This window comes from Caretta caretta, chromosome 2 (genome assembly GCF_965140235.1).
Source record: "Caretta caretta isolate rCarCar2 chromosome 2, rCarCar1.hap1, whole genome shotgun sequence".
Lineage (NCBI taxonomy): Eukaryota > Metazoa > Chordata > Testudines > Cheloniidae > Caretta > Caretta caretta.
In genome coordinates, this window is record NC_134207.1 from 241170849 (window position 1) to 241191910 (window position 21062).

The following is a 21062-nucleotide window of genomic DNA, read 5'->3' on the forward strand; positions in this document are numbered from 1 at the left end:
GAAGACACAAAGAAGATGACTGGATGTGGAAGCTGCGGTATGTACATGATCCTGGAGGGGGTACCTGGTAAGAGTTTTGTCTGTATGAAATGCCGTCTGATAGAGCTGATGGAGGAAAAGATCCGAGGTTTGGAGATGCAGGGGGAAAGTCTGGTTGAGTTTAGGAAGGGGTTTGAGCAGATTATGGAGCAAAGACATGAGGTATCTAAAGGGAAAAGCTCAGACTTGCAGATGGAAGCAGGACTGGGGAATTCTGAGGGGAGACTGGGTGAGGAAAGTGGTCAGTGGAAGCATGTGACTAAAAGAACCAGGCAGAGGAAAAGATGGGCTAGTGAAGGAGAAATAGAGCTCAAGAATAGGTTTGCAGAGTTGGAAAATGAAGAAGGGGCTCAGCAGGTAATCACTGAAGGTGGAAGTGCAAGGAAAAAGAGAGGAGCGGCTAGTCCTATAGGAAAAGGGGAAGAGTTAATGGAGACTACACCAAATATGAGCCCCAGGAGGATACAGAATGGGTTGAAGAGGATTACAAGGGAGAATAGGAATGGAAAGAACTTGCAGCCAGAGGGAACAGGGGATAGAATCATAGAATCATAGAATATAAGGGTTGGAAGGGACCCCAGAAGGTCATCTAGTCCAACCCCCTGCTCGAAGCAGGACCAAATCCCAGTTAAATCATCCCAGCCAGGGCTTTGTCAAGCCTGACCTTAAAAACCTCTAAGGAAGGAGATTCTACCACCTCCCTAGGTAACGCATTCCAGTGTTTCACCACCCTCTTAGTGAAAAAGTTTTTCCTAATTACCAATCTAAACCTCCCCCACTGCAACTTGAGACCATTACTCCTCGTTCGGTCATCTGCTACCATTGAGAACAGTCTAGAGCCATCCTCTTTGGAACCCCCTTTCAGGTAGTTGAAAGCAGCTATCAAATCCCCCCTCATTCTTCTCTTCTGCAGGCTAAACAATCCCAGCTCCCTCAGCCTCTCCTCATAACTCATGTGTTCCAGACCCCTAATCATTTTTGTTGCCCTCCACTGGACTCTCTCCAATTTATCCACATCCTTCTTGAAGTGTGGGGCCCAAAACTGGACACAGTACTCCAGATGAGGCCTCACCAATGTCGAATAGAGGGGAACGATCACGTCCCTCGATCTGCTCGCTATGCCCCTACTTATACATCCCAAAATGCCATTGGCCTTCTTGGCAACAAGGGCACACTGCTGACTCATATCCAGCTTCTCGTCCACTGTCACCCCTAGGTCCTTTTCCGCAGAACTGCTGCCTAGCCATTCGGTCCCTAGTCTGTAGCTGTGCATTGGGTTCTTCCGTCCTAAGTGCAGGACCCTGCACTTATCCTTATTGAACCTCATCAGATTTCTTTTGGCCCAATCCTCCAATTTGTCTAGGTCCTTCTGTATCCTATCCCTGCCCTCCAGCGTATCTACTACTCCTCCCAGTTTAGTATCATCCGCAAATTTGCTGAGAGTGCAATCCACACCATCCTCCAGATCATTTATGAAGATATTGAACAAAACCGGCCCCAGGACCGACCCTTGGGGCACTCCACTTGATACCGGCTGCCAACTAGACATGGAGCCATTGATAACTACCCGTTGAGCCCGACAATCTAGCCAGCTTTCTACCCACCTTATAGTGCATTCTTCCAGCCCATACTTCCTTAACTTGCTGACAAGAATACTGTGGGATAGACTGGAGAATAGCGCCGTCACCAGGAAAAGGCAGGTCTATGTGATCAGGAACTCTTTACTGAGAAGAATAGACAGGCCTATAACCAGAGCTGATCCAGAGAATAGGAGGGTGTGCTGTCTTCCAGGTGGTAAGATATGGGATGTAGACCTGAGGTTGAAAAGGATTCTAAGGGTATGTCTACACTACGGAATAAGGTCGAATTTATAGAAGTCGGTTTTTTAGAAATCGGTTTTATATATTCGAATGTGTGTGTCCCCACAGAAAATGCTCTAAGTGCATTAAGTGCATTAACTCAGCGGAGCGCTTCCACAGTACCGAGGCTAGAGTCGACTTCCGGAGCGTTGCACTGTGGGTAGCTATCCCACAGTTCCCGCAGTCTCCGCTGCCCATTGGAATTCTGGGTTGAGATCCCAATGCCTGATGGGGCTAAAACATTGTCGCGGGTGGTTCTGGGTACATATCGTCAGCCCCCCGTTCCCTCCCTCCCTCCGTGAAAGCAAGGGCAGACAATCGTTTCGCGCCTTTTTTCCTGAGTTACCTGTGCAGACGCCATACCACGGCAAGCATGGAGCCCGCTTAGGTAACCATCACCCTATGACTCCTGGGTGCTGGCAGACGCGGTACGGCATTGCTACACAGTAGCAGCAACCCCTTGCCTTGTGGTAGCAGACGGTACAGTACGACTGGTAGCCGTCATCGTCATGTCCGAGGTGCTCCTGGCCACGTCGGCTGGGAGCGCCTGGACACACATGGGCGCAGGGACTAAATTTGGAGTGACTTGACCAGGTCATTCTCTTTAGTCCTGCAGTCAGTCCTATTGAACCGTCTTATGGTGAGCGGGCAGGCGATATGGACTGCTAGCAGTCGTACTGTACCATCTTCTGCCAGGCAGGCAAGAGATGAGGATGGCTAGCAGTCGTACTGTACCATCTTCTGCCGAGCAGCCATGAGATGTGGATGGCATGCAGTCCTTCTGCACCGTCTGCTGCCAGCCAAAGATGTAAAAGATAGATGGAGTGGGTCAAAACAAGAAATAGACCAGATTTGTTTTGTACTCATTTGCCTCCTCCCCTGTCTAGGGGACTCATTCCTCTAGGTCACACTGCAGTCACTCACAGAGAAGGTGCAGCGAGGTAAATCTAGCCATGTATCAATCAGAGGCCAGGCTAACCTCCTTGTTCCAATAAGAACGATAACTTAGGTGCACCATTTCTTATTGGAACCCTCTGTGAAGTCCTGCCTAAAATACTCCTTGATGTAAAGACACCCCCTTTGTTGATTTTAGCTCCCTGAAGCCAACCCTGTAAGCCGTGTGGTCAGTCGCCCCTCCCTCCATCAGAGCAATGGCAGACAATCGTTCCGCGCCTTTTTTCTGTGCGGACGCCATACCAAGGCAATCATGGAGGCCGCTCAGCTCACTTTGGCAATTAGGAGCACATTAAACACCACACGCATTATCCAGCAGTATATGCAGCACCGGAACCTGGCAAAGCGATACCGGGCGAGGAGGCGACGTCAGCGTGGTCACGTGAGTGATCAGGACATGGACACAGATTTCTCTGAAAGCATGGGCCCTGCCAATGCATGCATCATGGTGCTAATGGGGCAGGTTCATGCTGTGGAACGCCGATTCTGGGCTCGGGAAACAAGCACAGACTGGTGGGACCGCATAGTGTTGCAGGTCTGGGACGATTCCCAGTGGCTGCGAAACTTTCGCATGCGTAAGGGCACTTTCATGGAACTTTGTGACTTGCTTTCCCCTGCCCTGAGGCGCATGAATACCAAGATGAGAGCAGCCCTCACAGTTGAGAAGCGAGTGGCGATAGCCCTGTGGAAGCTTGCAACGCCAGACAGCTACCGGTCAGTTGGGAATCAATTTGGAGTGGGCAAATCTACTGTGGGGGCTGCTGTGATGCAAGTAGCCCACGCAATCAAAGATCTGCTGATATCAAGGGTAGTGACCCTGGGAAATGTGCAGGTCATAGTGGATGGCTTTGCTGCAATGGGATTCCCTAACTGTGGTGGGGCTATAGACGGAACCCATATCCCTATCTTAGCACCGGAGCACCAAGCCGCTGAGTACATAAACCGCAAGGGGTACTTTTCGATAGTGCTGCAAGCTCTGGTGGATCACAAGGGACGTTTCACCAACATCAACGTGGGATGGCCGGGAAAGGTGCATGATGCTCGCATCTTCAGGAACTCTGGTCTGTTTCAAAAGCTGCAGGAAGGGACTTTATTCCCAGACCAGAAAATAACTGTTGGGGATGTTGAAATGCCTATATGTATCCTTGGGGACCCAGCCTACCCCTTAATGCCATGGCTCATGAAGCCGTGCACAGGCAGCCTGGACAGTAGTCAGGAGCTGTTCAACTACAGGCTGAGCAAGTGCAGAATGATGGTAGAATGTGCATTTGGACGTTTAAAGGTGCGCTGGCGCAGTTTACTGACTCGCTTAGACCTCAGCGAAACCAATATTCCCACTGTTATTACTGCTTGCTGTGTGCTCCACAATATCTGTGAGAGTAAGGGGGAGATGTTTATGGCGGGGTGGGAGGTTGAGGCAAATTGCCTGGCTGCTGGTTATGCGCAGCCAGACACCAGGGCAGTTAGAAGAGCACAGGAGGGTGCGGTACGCATCAGAGAAGCTTTGAAAACCAGTTTCATGACTGGCCAGGCTACGGTGTGAAAGTTCTGTTTGTTTCTCCTTGATGAAACCCCCCGCCCCTTGGTTCACTCTACTTCCCTGTAAGCTAACCACCCGCCCCTCCTCCCTTCAATCACCGCTTGCAGAGGCAATAAATTCAGCATTGAATCCTGCCTCCTCTCATCATGCTGCCACCACATTTGAGCTTCAGCCCTGTCTTCAGCCCACCACTTGCTCTCTTCAGCCCGCCACCTCTTCTGGTCATTTTGTGCTTTCCTGCACTCTGACATTATTTGCCTCCACGCATTCGTCTGTGCTCTGTCAGTGTGGGAGGACAGCATGAGCTCGGAGAACATTTCATCTCGAGTGCGTTTTTTCTTTCTAAGCTTCACTAGCCTCTGGGAAGGAGAAGATCCTGTGATCATTGAAACACATGCAGCTGGTGGAGAAAAAAAAAAGGGACAGCGGTATTTAAAAAGACACATTTTATAAAACAGTGGCTACACTCTTTCAGGGTAAACCTTGCTGTTAACATTACATACATAGCACATGTGCTTTTGTTACAAGGTCGCATTTTGCCTCCTCCCACCGCGTGACTACCCCTCAACCTTCCCCCCTCCCTGTGGCTAACAGCGGGGAACATTTCTGTTTAGCCACAGGCAAACATCCCAGCAGGAATGGGCTCCTCTGAGTGTCCCCTGAAGAAAAGCACTCTATTTCAACCAGGTGACCATGAATTATATCTCACTCTCCTGAGGATAGCACAGAGAGATAAAGAACGGATGTTGTTTGAATGCCAGCAAACATACACTGCAATGCTTTGTTCTACAATGATTCCCGAGTACGTGTTACTGGCCTGGAGTGGTAAAGCGTCCTACCATGAAGGACGCAATAAGGCTGCCCTCCCCAGAAACCTTTTGCAAAGGCTTTAGGACTACATCTAGGAGAACCGCAAATGCCAGGGCAAAGTAATCCTTTCACATGCTTGCTTTTAAACCATGTATAGTATTTTAAAAGGTACACTCACCAGAGGTCCCTTCTCTGCCTGCTTTGTCCAGGAGGCAGCCTTTGGTGGGTTCGGGGGGTACTGGCTCCAGGTCCAGGGTGAGAAACAGTTCCTGGCTGTCGGGAAAACCGGTTTCTCCGCTTGCTTGCTGTGAGCTATCTACAGCCTCCTCCTCCTCATCATCTTCTTCGTCCCCAAAACCTGCTTCCGTATTGCCTCCATCTCCATTGAAGGAGTCAAACAACACGGCTGGGGTAGTGGTGGCTGAACCCCCTAAAATGGCATGCAGCTCATCATAGAAGCGGCATGTTTGGGGCTCTGACCCGGAGCGGCTGTTCGCCTCTCTGGTTTTCTGGTAGGCTTGCCTCAGCTCCTTCAGTTTCACACGGCACTGCTTCGGGTCCCTGTTATGGCCTCTGTCCTTCATGCCCTGGGAGATTTTGACAAAGGTTTTGGCATTTCGAAAACTGGAACGGAGTTCTGATAGCACGGATTCCTCTCCCCAAACAGCGATCAGATCCCGTACCTCCCGTTCGGTCCATGCTGGAGCTCTTTTGCGATTCTGGGACTCCATCATGGTCACCTGTGCTGATGAGCTCTGCATGGTCACCTGCAGCTTGCCACGCTGGCCAAACAGGAAATGAGATTCAAAAGTTCGCGGTTCTTTTCCTGTCTACCTGGCGAGTGCATCTGAGTTGAGAGTGCTGTCCAGAGCGGTCATAATGGAGCACTCTGGGATAGCTCCCGGAGGCCAATACCATCGAATTGTGTCCACAGTACCCCAAATTCAAGCCGGCAATGTCGATTTAAGTGCTAATCCACTTGTCAGGGGTGGAGTAAGGAAATCGATTTTAAGAGCCCTTCAAGTCGAAATAAAGGGCTTCATTGTGTGGACGGGTGCAGGTTTAAATCGATTTAACGCTGCTAAATTCGACCTAAAGTCCTAGTGTAGACCAGGGCTAAAGGGAGCAGGAAAGAATCCCCTAATTATCCTTCATGTGGGAACAAATGATAGAGCTAGATTCTCGCTGGAAAGTATTAAGGGAGACTATGCTAGGCTGGGGAAGACGCTTAAGGAAATCGAGGCTCAAGTGATCTTTAGTGGGATTCTGCCTGTTCCTAGAGAAGGGCAACAAAGGTGTGTCAAGATTATGACTATCAACAGATGGCTTAGGCAGTGGTGCTATAAGGAGGGCTTTGGTATGTATGGCCACTGGGAGACATTCATGGACAGAGGACAGTTCTCTCGGGATGGACTTCATCTGAGTAGGGAAGGAAATAGACTTCTAGGATGGAGGCTGGCACAACTGATTAAGAGAGCTTTAAACTAGGAATTTGGGGGAGATGGTTGGGAGATGTCCAGGTAATCTCCACGCTGGATTTTAGCATTGAGAGGAAAGAAAACGAAGTAAGAGAGGATACAGCCATGGATAGGAGGAAGGGCAGTGTAGATACCAGTCTAATAGATTGTACTGGCTGTAGAATGACCATGCCTAATAGGGTACAGAATGTGAGTGAGGCCAAACAGCAAAAATTAAGATGTTTGTACACCAATGTGAGGAGCCTAGGTAACAAAATGGAGGAACTAGAGCTACTGGTGCAGGAAGTGAAACCAGATATTATAGGGATAACAGAAACATGGTGCAATAGTAGTCATGACTGGACTACAGGTATTGAAGGGTATGTGCTGTTTAGGAAAGACCGAAATAAAGGTAAAGGTGGTGGAGTAGCATTGTATATCAATGATGAGGTAGAATGTAAAGAAATAAGAAGCAATAAAATGGATAAGACAGAGTCCGTCTGGGCAAAAATTACATTGGGGAAGAAAACTATTAGAGCCTCCCCTGGGATAATGCTTGGGGTGTGCTATAGACTGCCGGGATCTAATCTGGATATGGATAGAGTCCTTTTTAATGTTTTTAATAAAGTAAATACTAATGGAAACTGTGTGATCATGGGAGACTTTAACTTCCCAGATATAGACTGGAGGACGAGTGCTAGTAATAATAATAGGGCTCAGATTTTCCTAGATGCGATAGCTGATGGATTCCTTCAGCAAGTAGTTGCTGAACCGACTAGAGGGGATGCCATTTTAGATTTGGTTTTGGTGAGTAGTGAGGACCTCTTAGAAGAAATGGTTGTAGGGGACAATCTTGGCTCAAGTGATCATGAGCTAATTCAGTTCAAACTGAACGGAAGGATTAACAAAAATAAATCTGCAACTAGGGTTTTTGATTTCAAAAGGGCTGACTTTCAAAAATTAAGGAAATTAGTTAGGGAAGTGGATTGGACTGAAGAATTTATGGATCTAAAGGTAGAGGAGGCTTGGGATTATTTTAAATCAAAGCTGCAGAAGCTATCGGAAGCCCGCATCCCAAGAAAGGGGAAAAAATTCATAGGCAGGAGTTGTAGACAAAGCTCAATGAGCAAGCATCTCAGAGAGGTGATTAAGAAAAAGCAGAAAGCATACAGGGAGTGGAAAAAGGGAGGGATCAGCAAGGAAAGCTACCTTATTGAGGTCAGAATATGTAGGGATAAAGTGAGACAGGCTAAAAGTCAAGTAGAGTTGGACCTTGCAAAGGGAATTAAAACCAATAGTTAAAGGTTCTATAGCCATATAAATAAGAAGAAAACAAAGAAAGAAGAAGTGGGACCGCTAAACACTGAGGATGGAGTGGAGGTCAAGGATAATCTAGGCATGGCCCAATATCTAAACAAATACTTTGCCTCAGTCTTTAATAAGACTAAAGAGGATCTTAGGGATAATGGTAGCATGACAAATGGGAATGAGGATATGGAGGTAGATATTACCATATCTGAAGTAGAAGAGAAACTCAAACAGCTTAATGGGACTAAATCGGGGGGCCCAGATAATCTTCATCCAAGAATATTAAAGGAATTGGCACATGAAATTGCAAGCCCATTAGCAAGAATTTTTAATGAATCTGTAAACTCAGGGGTTGTACCGTATGATTGGAGAATTGCGAACATAGTTCCTATTTTTAAGAAAGGGAAAAAAAGTGATCCGGGTAACTATAGGCCTGTTAGTTTGACATCTGTAGTACGCAAGGTCTTAGAAAAATTTTTGAAGGAGAAGATAGTTAAGGACATTGAAGTCAATGGTAAATGGGACAAAATACAACATGGTTTTACAAAAGGTAGATCATGCCAAACCAACCTGATCTCCTTCTTTGAGAAAATAACAGATTTTTTAGACAAAGGAAACACAGTGGATCTAATTTACCTAGATTTCAGTAAGGCGTTTGATACCGTGCCACATGGGGAATTATTAGTTAAATTGGATAAGATGGGGATCAATAGGAAAATTGAAAGGTGGATAAGGAATTGGATAAAGGGGAGACTATAGCGGGTCCTACTGAACTGTCAGGCTGGAGGGAGGTTACCAGTGGAGTTCCTCAAGGATCGGTTTTGGGACCAATCTTATTTAATCTTTTTATTACTGACCTTGGCACAAAAAGTGAGAGTGTGCTAATAAAGTTTGCAGATGATACAAAGCTGGGAGGTATTGCCAATTTAGAGAAGGACAGGGATATCCTACAGGAGGATCTGGATGACCTTGTAAACTGGAGTAATAGTAATTGGATGAAATTTAATAGTGAGAAGTGTAAGGTCATGCATTTAGGGATTAATAACAAGAATTTTAGTTATAAGCTGGGAACGCATCAATTAGAAGTAACAGAGGAGGAGAAGGACCTTGGAGTATTGGTTGATCATAGGATGACTATGAGCCGCCAATGTGATATGGCCGTGAAAAAAGCTAATGCGGTCTTGGGATGCATCAGGAGAGGTATTTCCAGTAGGGATAAGAAGGTTTTAGTACCGTTATACAAGGCACTGGTGAGACCTCACCTGGAATACTGTGTGCAGTTCTGGTCTCCCATGTTTAAGAAGGATGAATTCAAACTGGAACAGGTACAGAGAAGGGCTACTAGGATGATCCGAGGAATGGAAAACTTGTCTTATGAAAGGAGACTCAAGGAGCTTGGCTTGTTTAGCCTAACTAAAAGAAGGTTGAGGGGAGATATGATTGCTTTCTATAAATATATCAGAGGGATAAATGCCAGAGAGGGAGAGGAATTATTTAAGCTCATTACCAATGTGGAGACAAGAACAAATGTATATAAACTGGCCACTAGGAAATTTAGACTAGAAATTAGATGAAGGTTTCTAACCATCAGAGGAGTGAAGTTTTGGAATAGCCTTCCAAGGGAAGCAGTGGGGGCAAAAGATCTATCTGGCTTTAAGATTAAACTCGATAAGTTTATGGAGGAGATGGTATGATGGGATAACGTGGTTTTGGTAATTAAATATTCATGGTAAATAGGTGATGGGATATTAGATGGGGTGGGATCTGAGTTACCCAGAAAAGAATTTTCTGTAGTATTTGGCTGATGAATCTTTCCCATATGCTCAGGGTTTAGCTGATTGCCATATTTGGGGTCGGGAAGGAATTTTCCTCCAGGGCAAATTGGAAGAGGCCCTGGAGGTTTTTCACCTTCCTCTGTAGCATGCGGCACGGGTCACTTGCTGGAGGATTCTCTGTTCCTTGAAGTCTTTAAACCACGATTTGAGGACTTCAATAGCACAGACATAGGTGAGAGGTTTTTTGCAGGAGTGGTGGGTGCAGGAGGTCAGACTAGATGATCATAATGGTCCCTTCTGACCTAAATATCTATGAATCTTTGAATATTACACACACAAAACTACATTAAAAGAACATTAAGGTTCTGAAATCAAGCACTCAAATGTTAAGAAATTCCAGAATTAAGGTTGCCTGTGCAGCCTTAATTTGATCCTTTGTGCGTATGCATTATGAAAGTCTTTAATTACAGAATCACATAATGTTTTCCCACATGACCCCTGCCTTGTGCGGTGCATAGGATGGATAGTACTCAGTTAATGAACAGCTATTCAATATTTTCTTTTATCGTCACAGTTCAGTGTGTGATCCTAAGCCTTATTCACTGCACTCCATTCAAACCCTTCGCTAAATACAGAATTATTAGTTTCCTCATGAGCTTTTTATGTCGTTCATCACTATAATATTTGAGCACTTCACAAACATTTATTATCTTCACAACAGCTCTGTGAGGTGCTAAGGTGATATTATTCCTATTTTACAGATGGGAGCAGAGACAAAGAGTTTAAGACCAGTCCATTACTTTTGGGTGCCCAGTTTGAGATGACTATGACCTGATTTTTCAGAGAACTTAGCATTATGCAGCAATTTGTATTCAAAGTAGAGCTTCAGTTGCAGCTGCAATTGCTCAGTGCTTCTGAATATCAGACCCCAGGGTCTCAAGTTGAACACCCACAAAACAAGGAACACACAATTAGTGACCACTTGTGAAGAGTTCTGTTTAAATGACTTCTCTAGCATCAGATAGGAACTCTGTGGCAGGAACAGGGATAGAAACCAGTTCTCTAGGGCAGCATTCAACTGCCTTAAGCATGAGACTGACCTTTCTCTTCCTGTAATTCGCTGCCTCACTCATAACACACCTTCCAACAGCAAGAAATGAGGTAGGGATCCTGCAGATAATAGCCTCCAGTAGCATGCAACCATGATTCATCCCCAGAGCAGGTCCATCCTGTGTGCTAAACAAGGCAGAAGTCCTGTGGAAAAAATAGTACATGATCATGTGATCGAAAATTAAAATCATGGTATGTGTATAAAGTTAAGATTTTGTCATGGATATTTTTAGTAAAAGTTAGGGACAGGTCAAGAGTAAGAAACAAAAATTCATGGAAGCCTGTGACCTCTCCCTGACTTTTACTAAAAATATCCCTGACAAAATGGGGAGGAAGTTGGATCCAGCACCCACAATTGCTGGGGCTCCAGGGTCGTTCCCCATCCATGGTGGCTGGGTAGCTGTGAGGTCCCCCCACTGCCCATGTTGGCTGGGCAGCTGCTGGGGATTCCCCCACTGCCTGCAGCAGCCCTGCCACCCACGGCAGCTGGGAGCTCTGGGGTCCCCCGCACCATGCCCAGCAGCTGGGAGGTCTGGGGGACCCTACCTCCTATGAGGGCTGGGAGCTCTGGGGTCCCCCTGCTGCCCAGCAGCAAGGAGCTGCAGAGTGGGGGCTCCAAATTACAGCTCCAACTCTGCTGCCCCAGGGTTGAAGTGGAAAATATCACCGAGGTCTCTGAAAGTCACGGGATCCATGACCTCCGTGACATAATCGTAGCTTTTATATATGTGTCTGGGAAGGGGGTGCACATTAAGGTTGCACAGGCAATCTTAATTCTGGCATTTCCTAACTGTTGAGTGCTTGACTTTGTGACCTTAATGTTCTGTTAATGTTTTTGTGTGCTATTCCTTAAATTTTTAAAAAAGCAAATAGAAAATATAGACTTTCCACCATGTGGCATTATAGTGACAACTAGATGTTTCATCAGCAGGGCTGGAACTTTTAGTTTTATCACACAGACCTCTGTCACTTGAGCTAATGAAATAACTGATAGCAATAGTTGGATGTCATCTTCTATGTGGACCAGTATCGAAGGAGGATGAGACACACAGTTTGCTGGTAGATTTCAATCAGTGATGTTTGCTGACAGCAGAGGAATAGTGAGACTCAGGAACCTTGGGTTCCGTTCCAGGCTCTGTAAGGGAGTATGCTATAGTGGTCATAGACCCTTTTGCCTGTTCCCTCACAATCTTTACCCTTTCTTCCCCATCTCCTCCAACCTATTTTGTCCTAGTCCTGTCTCTTCCCCACTCTTGGCTTCTTGAATCCATCTCGTTCTCCTTGTCTACCTAGACCCAGTCTCCACTGTTGAAACTTCTCATCCCACTCCCAGTCTCCTTGCGCAGCCTTTCCTAGTCTTCCACTTGGGGCTTCCCTGTCCAAGTGTAACTATTCTCTTGGCTCATAGTCGTTGGCTCCTTGTTTCAGTCTAATCTTTCCCCTCCCACTTGGTCCAGCTCTTGTTCTCTCTACATTTGAGTCAGGCAGCTTCCTCCTGTATACTCCCTGGAAGCCAGTAGGGGGTAACAGAGAGCTGGACACAGGCTCCCTGCTCTCATTTCTGGTGCCTGCCCTCCCACTGGCTGGGGCCAGCAATTACAAGGAAAGTCAGGCTTCCCCCCATTATTTTTTGGCTTGAACATATTCAGTCACATTGTGGGAATGACATATCTACAGTCTAGTCACATATAGAAGCTGTGAGGGGCTGGAGCACATTCACTGAGGATGGAATCTTTCGAGACTCCATCTGGTAAACTTTATGAAATCTCTACTGAGCATGTGAGAATTACAGTTTTTCAAAAGCTTAAAACTTGGTCAAATTTGGACAGATTTTTACAGAAATAGAAAAAAAATTCTGACAGAAAAACCACCCCCTGCCAAATTTCAAGTGCCTGCTCCAGTGCACAAGGGCATTAGAACTTCCCAAAGAAAAGGTGGTCCGAATTTTTTAACATTACACAGCAAAGAGCCTTCTCCAAAAGATTAAGTGTCAATGTCCTGAGGGGGATTTCCCAAAATGTGCACCCCTTCACCATTATGTATAGCATAATACTTAAATTTGGAGGTACTGGAATATTGCATTTGAATTCTCCTGTCATTTCCTATGTATTCTGTAAGATCAGAATATTAATAACCAGGTGTGTGATAGTATAGGAATATAGGAATTGCAATGTTGGATGACACTCATGGTCCATCTAGTCCAGTATTTTCTCTCCAATAGTAGCAAACAACAGATGCTGCAGAGGAAGGTTTAAGATGTGGCATAATATGCCTCCCATGAAGATCTCATTCTTCTCTCTGTTAATTAGAGATTGACTTGAACCCTGAAGCATCAGGCTTTGTATCCCTTCTAGTATTCTTTTTAGCATTAACTTTTATAACTCTGAAAAAAGAAAAGCGCACTTGTGGCACCTTAGAGACTAACAAATCTATTTGAGCATAAGCTTTCGAGAGCTACAGCTCACTTCATCAGATGCATTCAGTGGAAAATACAGTGGGGAGATTTATATACATAGAGAACATGAAACAATGGGTGTTACCATACACACTGTAACGAGAGTGATCACTTAAGGTGAGCTATTACCAGCAGAAGAGCGGGGAAGGGGCGGAACCTTTTGTAGTGATAATCAAGGTCCATATCCAGTCCATTCATTTATCCATATAGACATCCAACCATTCTTTAAATTGCTCTAATTCTTAGTCACATCAACATCTTGTGGCAATAAATGTGTGAACCTGTGGATTCTCACCAGTTCCCGGGAGGTCAGCAGACGATTGATTCCTAGCATGACTTGGTGTTCCAGCTAAACCCCAAACCCCAGAGCTCCAGTTCTGACCAAGCCATTGCCTGGTGGTCCAGGATGACCTGACCACCCCAGAAAGTGTAGAGGATTAAAAGGTTACCAGAGAGAATGTAGGAGAACTTATAAAAGGGGTACATCAGTATTTAGTTTATGATCATCTAACCTGAAGTCTTTAGTCACATTACCCTATAAGTTCTCTTACCTCTCAGGTAAGTTCACAATTTGCTAGAGAAGCAAGCCCCAGACTGTGTCCAACTTTCCCCCAAACTCAATACCTTTTTCCCAGCCACGACAACTTGCAATACGAAGTGCTTTCTTTTGGCCTCTCTGCCCCGAGGGTATTCTTGAAGATAACAGCAGTCATGGCTGCTCATCTACATCATCTAGGCATAATTGTCATCCCTTATCTCAATGATTGGTCACTCAGGGGCCGATCTGATCAGGAGGTCCTATTGGGAGTACAAATGATGAGGTCCTTGAGTCACACTTTAGTCCTCCAGATCCATCTTGATGTCTGTTTTGATCAAGATTCAATGAATAGATTTTATAGGAACCTCTGTAGATGCCATGACAGCCCAGGCTTACCTACCTGTGACAAGTTACAAATCTTCAGAATCTTATTGCAAAGATTCAGGTAAGCCTTCAGACTTCGGAAATGAATGGTCTTAAGCTGTTGGGCTATATGGTGGTGTGCATCTTCATGACCCAGCAGTCAGATTGCATCAATGGTGTTTCCACAGATGGCTCAGGGAGTTGTGAAAGAAAAAATCTAGTAGGCCTAAACTAATAGGCCTAAAACTTTGGTCAAGCTAACTGTGTGTATAAAGCATAAGAAGAGGGTGAGGAAAATTCCATTAAGGAGCAAATAGCAACAGGTTAGCTTAAAAATGTAACCACAACCGCTAGAAGTTAGAAAAGACCGTTAATCACAAAGGAAGCCCCTGTCAATAACAGGTACAACTTATTTTGCTATATTCCAAATAAGGCAAAGCTACCATTGAAGCTTGCACTATATGCCAAATAAGGAAAAATGCTGTTGAAGGAAGTGTGCTTAACAGATTGTTGTTTTCAGCTATATAAGCTCCTGTATTTTCTGTTCACGGCAGAGCAGCTCCGGCTGACTCTCTGTATGCGCATGCTTAAATAAAGAGGACCTCAAGCTTTGTTCTGATCCAAATACAATGTGTGGTTAATTTTTCTACCACAATTTCTTGGTGCCGGTGACTCGGATAGACGGCGACCTCCGAGAGCCGGAGGACCGCAAGCTGTTCCCCACCAGACTCTGGGCCCATCAGAAAGGTAAGAGACCTTTCGAAATCTCTATATTGGGTTTCTGGTGGAGGACTGCCCGTAGGCTCTGGGCTTGGGTGAGTTGTACGCTCTATCTGGACTTTTTGCTGCCAGACATGCCTGATGCCCTTGGGGTGGGTTAGAGTCCCATCCAGGTTTGGTTTCCCCAAGAGGAGCCACTGGGTGTGGCTGGGCAGGTCGTGGATAGACCTGGGTCCGTGTGCCTGTGTGAAAGTGAAGGTCGGTAGACCAGTGTGAGTGTAAGTCACAGGAAGATGCCCAGAGTGCCCTGCAAAGTCAGAGCTGTCTCTAAAGCAAGCCCTGTGACTCCATCTAGCGGGCATCATGATAAATGCCCTGACCTTGGCAGTTTCCCTCTGCATGGCATGACCAGCAAGGGGCCTGTCTTGGTCTAGGAGTGTGTGATCCCATCCCTTGTGTCCTCGGATGGTTTGTTTCCGTACCCTCTTTCCTCCCCTACCTCTGGTTATGAGCCACTGACCGGTCTGATCACCTCGCCTGAAGTGACAGAGTATGCGGTGCCAGCTGACGCTCTTTGCTGAAGGGAGGCTGTAAGACAGTCGTGGAGATCCTAAACTAAACCTTCCCTGTGTTAGTGTGACGAGTGAATTGAGTTAAGTACTGGGGGCCGGGAAATCCAAAAAGGATTCCCCTCTTGCCAGATGAAGTACTGGGGGCCGGAGGATCCAAGAGGATTCCCCTCTTGCTAGGTACAGATGGGGGTCGGTGAGTCAAAAAGGATCACCGTCCCGACAAAAGGCATACTGGCGTACTACAGGTACGCAAATTATAGTCCTTTCACTTGCAAGTTTTTAGAGAAATGGAATTGGTATACCAGGGATGATCTGAAATTACAGTTTCCCTTAGAGGGAAGTTTCGACCTTGACAAGATTGTGCACCTCAGAGGTGCACTTCTTGCCAATAATGTTGGACCAGGTCAGTTTGATGCATATTTCGATTGGTATGGGGAAACAGAAAAACGGCGCTGTGAATCTCAAATGAGGAGTCTCAAGGACTACCAGGAGAAACTTAACACAATTAAAAGAGGCAAAGGAGAAATTAATTCTTCCCTAAACCCCGGCTGGCCAGCAAATACACCTTTACCCTTCAAGGCCTCTTCAAAAAACCCCCTTGGCCCCATCCGCAGATCTTATAGATTTATACTTGGAATGCAGACAGCTAACTGCTCCTACATCACCTAGACAGGCGAGTGCAGGTCCGTCCACATAGGGCGGAACAAATAGAGAGGGCAATGGACCCCACCCATCTCCACAAGACTACACGCCTCCACCAGGCTAGAGTCTGGAGGCTGACTCCACTATCCAGGAACCTCCGCTCCAAGCAGTAACACCAATGTCAGCATCTACTTCACCCCCTTCCCCTAAGTCATGCTCAAATCCCACAAAAAGACCAATCACTACCCTAGCAGACTTGGTCCAATACCTATATGACTGATTAGACGGACTACCGGAAAATTCATCTGGACCGCCGGCATGGAATACTAGACAACAGAAGTTACGATCCCAGGGGCCCCTCACATTCAGCCCTTAGCCCCTGTCTCCCCATCATGAAACAATGTTCCTCTTGCGCCAACTCCCAGGCCCAAGTGTTGATGATCCAGGTCAGGCGACCCTGGTGACTGTACACGCCCCTTGGTCTCCCACGGATTTGTATAATTTGATTGAAAAATGTTGTAAAATAAGGGAAGACCCCATCAAATTTAAAGAATTAAGAACAGTCATAAGCTGTTACAACCCTAACTAGGCAGATTTAAATCAACTCCTAAGTGGAATCCTGCCCAGGAAACATTAAATTGCCTCCTACAAGAGGCCCAGTGGCCCAACAATGACCAAGGCCATAATAGGAACTTAAACACAGACAGGAACAACCTGCTGGATGCAGTTCTTAAAATCTGCTCAAAAAAGGCAGATTGGACTAAAATTAGTGCTTGTAAACAAAATAAAGGAGAAAACCCTGCTGATTATGTGCAGCACATTAAGCAGGTTTTCAAGAGATATTCTGGCATAAATAATGCAGAGGAAGATGCTAAACAAGCCATAGTGGCCGCCTTTGTCCAAGGACTCAATCTACGATTGGGGGACCAATTAAAAATTGGTACCGTGGATTGGGAAGAAAAAAACCTAGACGAAATTCTGGCAGTCACCCAGCATTACTACCGTCAGTTAGAAAAGAAAAAGTATGACATCAAAACTAAATTAATGACCCTCCAGATCCAGAATATACAGAAACCCCACAGTAACCAACCATTAAGGGGAAGAGGAGGGAGACCCAACAGAGGTCCCCACCATCCCCCTACTCAGGGGCAAGGCAATGATGCCTGTTACTGTTGTGGACAGGTGGGCCATTGGAAAAGTAATTGTCCCAATCGCTTTAACCGACCAATCGAGCCTGCCCTTGCACCGCAATATTCTTCCCCTGTTCCTTTGTGCCCTCAAAACCATTAGGATAGCCAGGAGATGGGTAACTTCATTGCTCCATGTGTCCCTTTAAACCAAACAGGACCATATGTAAACTGTATAATTAATGACAGGTTTCAGAGTAGCAGCCATGTTAGCCTGTATTCGCAAAAAGAAAAGGAGTATTTGTGGCACCTTAGCGACTAACAAATTTATTTGAGCGTAAGGTTTCGTGAGCTACCGCTCACTTCAATGGATGAATGCATCCGATGAAGTGAGCTGTAGCTCACGAAAACTTACGCTCAAATAAATTTGTTAGTCGCTAAGGTGCCACAAATACTCCTTTTCTTTTTGTATAATTAATGGTATCCCTACTTCTTGCCTGCTAGATACCGGTGCCTCGCAGTCCACCCTCCACATGGTCGACTTCCCTTCCAGTAACCTCAGAAATAGTAAATGCAGTAGGAGTGAGCAACACTCCTATTCTCCATCCATCTCCTCACCTCTGGCTGTCTCTATCGGTCCTCTGTCTGAGCACCACACTTTTCTCCTCAGCCCCTGCTCACCTGTTAACCTTTTGGGAAGAGACTTGCTGTGCAAATTAAATTGTACAATTTATTGCACCCCAGATGGTGTGTATTTGGATGTCCCTGACCCCAGTCAAAATGAGGTCCTAGCAGTCCTGCAATTGGGCGCTCCAGAAGAGGAGACTGACCCCAGCCCTTCCTTGTTGCAACAGGAATTGCTGGCCAAGGTTCCTCCCTGTTTGTGGGCCAAGCACACCAACCATGTAGGGTGCATCAGGACTGCCCGACCAGTTCAAATTTGCCTAGACCCGACAAAGCCCCTTCTTAGAGTTCAGCAATACCCTCTATCAAGAGATGCCGAGGAGGGAATCCGCCCAGTAATTACCTCCCTAATTCAACAAGGAGTTATTATTCCTATAGTCAGTGAATGTAACACCCCCATTCTACCTGTAAGGAAACCTGGCAAGCAGACTTGGTGCTTTGTCCAGGATCTCCATGCTTTCAACACTGCTGTTCTCCCTACCTACCCAGTCGTCCCAAACCCTGCTATTATTCTCTCCTATATTCCTCCCTCTGCCATTTATTTCACGGTTGTTGACCTCTGCTCTTCTTTCTTCTTTATCCCTCTCCAAAAAGATAGTCAATATCTGTTCGCTTTCACCTACCAAGGGTGTCAGTACACTTGGACCAGGTTACCCCAGGGTTACACCGAATTGACCACCTTGTTCTCACAGATCCTCAAAAGGGATCTGGATGATGTTGAATTCAAAATGGGGTCCACTCTAGTCCAGTACGTAGATGACCTGCTGTTGGTATCGCCATCTTTAGAGGCCTCTAAAACTGATTTCCTTACACTATTGCAAGCTTTCGCCGAGAAGGGTCATAAAGCCTCAAAGTCTAAACTGCAGCTCTGTCTGCCCAAGGTCCATTATATGGGACATGATATTTCAGCTGGAGAGAGACACTTATCCTCTGCGTGAATACAAGCCATCCTCCAGGTCCCTAAACCAACCACTAAGAAACAAATGCGCGGCTTCCTAGGTATGGCTGGGTATTACTGACAGTGGATTCTTGGGTATACAGCTATTGTTAGGCCCCTGCAAGAATTAACCCTTGAAAAGGTCCCTGAACCCCTTCCATGGACCCCAAGAGCCAAGGAAGCATTTACTGAAATTAAGGAGGCTCTTACCAGGTCCCCTGCCTTGGGTTTACCTGACTACCAGAATCCCTTCACCCTCTACTGCCATGAGAAGGAGGGAATAGCCTTGGGGTTCATTACTCAAACTCATGGTGACAAACGACGTCCCATAGAGTATTATAGTTCACCTTTGGACCCTGTAGCAGCTGAAGTCCCTCCTTGTCTTCGGGCGGTAGCTGCAGCCACTTCCCTTGTGGAGGCTTCTGTTACTCTCGTTTTGGGTTCCCCCTTATGTGTTGTCATCCCACATGCTGTGACCACCCTGATTCTAAAAAGCAAAACCCGGCATCTCTCTAACTCCAGTCTAGCTAAGTATAAATGCTGCTTTTAAATGCCTCAAATGTAACTCTTACTCGCCGCCCTGTTCTTAACCCTGCTTCCCTACTTCCCACAGCAGCTGAGGGAGAACCTCATGACTGTTTAGCCAAGACAGCAGAACTTTCCATTCCTAGAATTGATTTGAAGTATACCCCACTTCATAATCCTGATCTACTATTCTATGTAGATGGGTCTTGCCACAGAAATCCTGACGACCTGTTCTTGGCTGGCAATGCTGTTTGTTCCCAACACGAGCCTGTGGAGGCCCACTCCCTTCCAGGAGCACACTCAGCCCAAGTCGCAGAACTTGTTGCCCTTACCCGTGCTTGTACTTTAGCCAGGGACAAGTCTGTTACCATCTACACAGACTCTCGATATGCCTTCGGGGTGGTTCATGATTATGGGCAACTATGGAAACACCGAGGATTTCTCACTTTGGGGGGGGGGGGGGGGGGAGGGAAGGCAAAAATTAGTAATGGGCCCTTTGTTGATGCCCTTCAACTCCCTTCTGCCACTGCCATTGTAAAATGTACTGCTCAGCGGAAACCTTATGATGATGTTACCAGAGGAAATGCACTGGCAGATGCTACTGCCAGACGGGCGGCCCTTTCGGGGTCTCCTGCTCCATTTGGTTTTATTTTCCTCAGTTCACAGTTCCCCCCCTTGCCTGCCTCTGTCCATGATTTAGCTCTTATGCAAGATTCGTCCCCAGAACCGGAGAAGGACAGATGGAGGCAGGATGGATGTACTTTGTACCCAGATGCCTTGTGGTGCTCCCCAGACGGCTGCTTGATGGCGCCCAAGGCTGTGCTCCCCTATCTTGCTCGGGTGTCCCATGGATTGGCGCATGTGAGCAAAGGGGGGATGATCGCTTCAGTATTGCGTCATTGGTATGCCCCAAATTTCTCCATTATGGCACAGCAGTACTGCAATTCTTGTCCGATCTGCCTAGCCCACAATAGCGGCAGACCAGTTCGGACAAAAACCCGCTGCGCACCCCACTCCGTGGGGACCTTTTGTAAATATCCAAATTGATTTTATCAACATATCGCAATGTTGTTCTTATGAATATATTCTTGTTTGTGTCTGTATGTATTCTGGTTGGATAGAAGCCTACCCTTGCGCCAAGGCCAATTCCCTCACCGTAGCAAAAAAATTGTTAAGGGATTTTATTCCTCAGTTTGGTCTACCTCTCTCTATTAACAGTGACTGAGGTACCATTTCACAGGCCAAATCATGCAACAGATTTGCAAGGCTCTTAACATCTCACAACACGTGTATTGTGCTCCTCACCCCCAGGGTGAGTGAAGGGGCAGTTGAGTGCAAAAATGGGGAACAAAGAACAAAATCTCTAAGATCTGTGCTGAAACCAACCTTAAATGGCCTGATGCCCTACCCCTTGCTCTCATGTGTATGAGAAGCACACCTGCATGCAAACATGGCCTGTCCCCATATGAAATCCTTATGGCCAGACCCATGTGTATGCCAGCATCCCCTCCCCGACTCCCTTGCCAATTGGACCTGCAACTAAATGATGATACTGTTATGACATACTGTCAGATGCTAATTTGTTGCATTAGGTCTATCCATTCACAGGTCCAAAGTGCCCTGGTGGAACCAGCTGACATACTGTGC

At 46.3% G+C, this 21062-nt stretch overlaps 1 protein-coding gene across 4 annotated transcripts in view; it reads left to right on the forward strand.

Moving 5' to 3' along the window:
- CCDC7 (coiled-coil domain containing 7) overlaps positions 1-21062 on the forward strand; it is a 177205-nt gene that overhangs the window by 49024 nt on the left and 107119 nt on the right. The gene's annotated exons all lie outside the window — the stretch shown is intronic.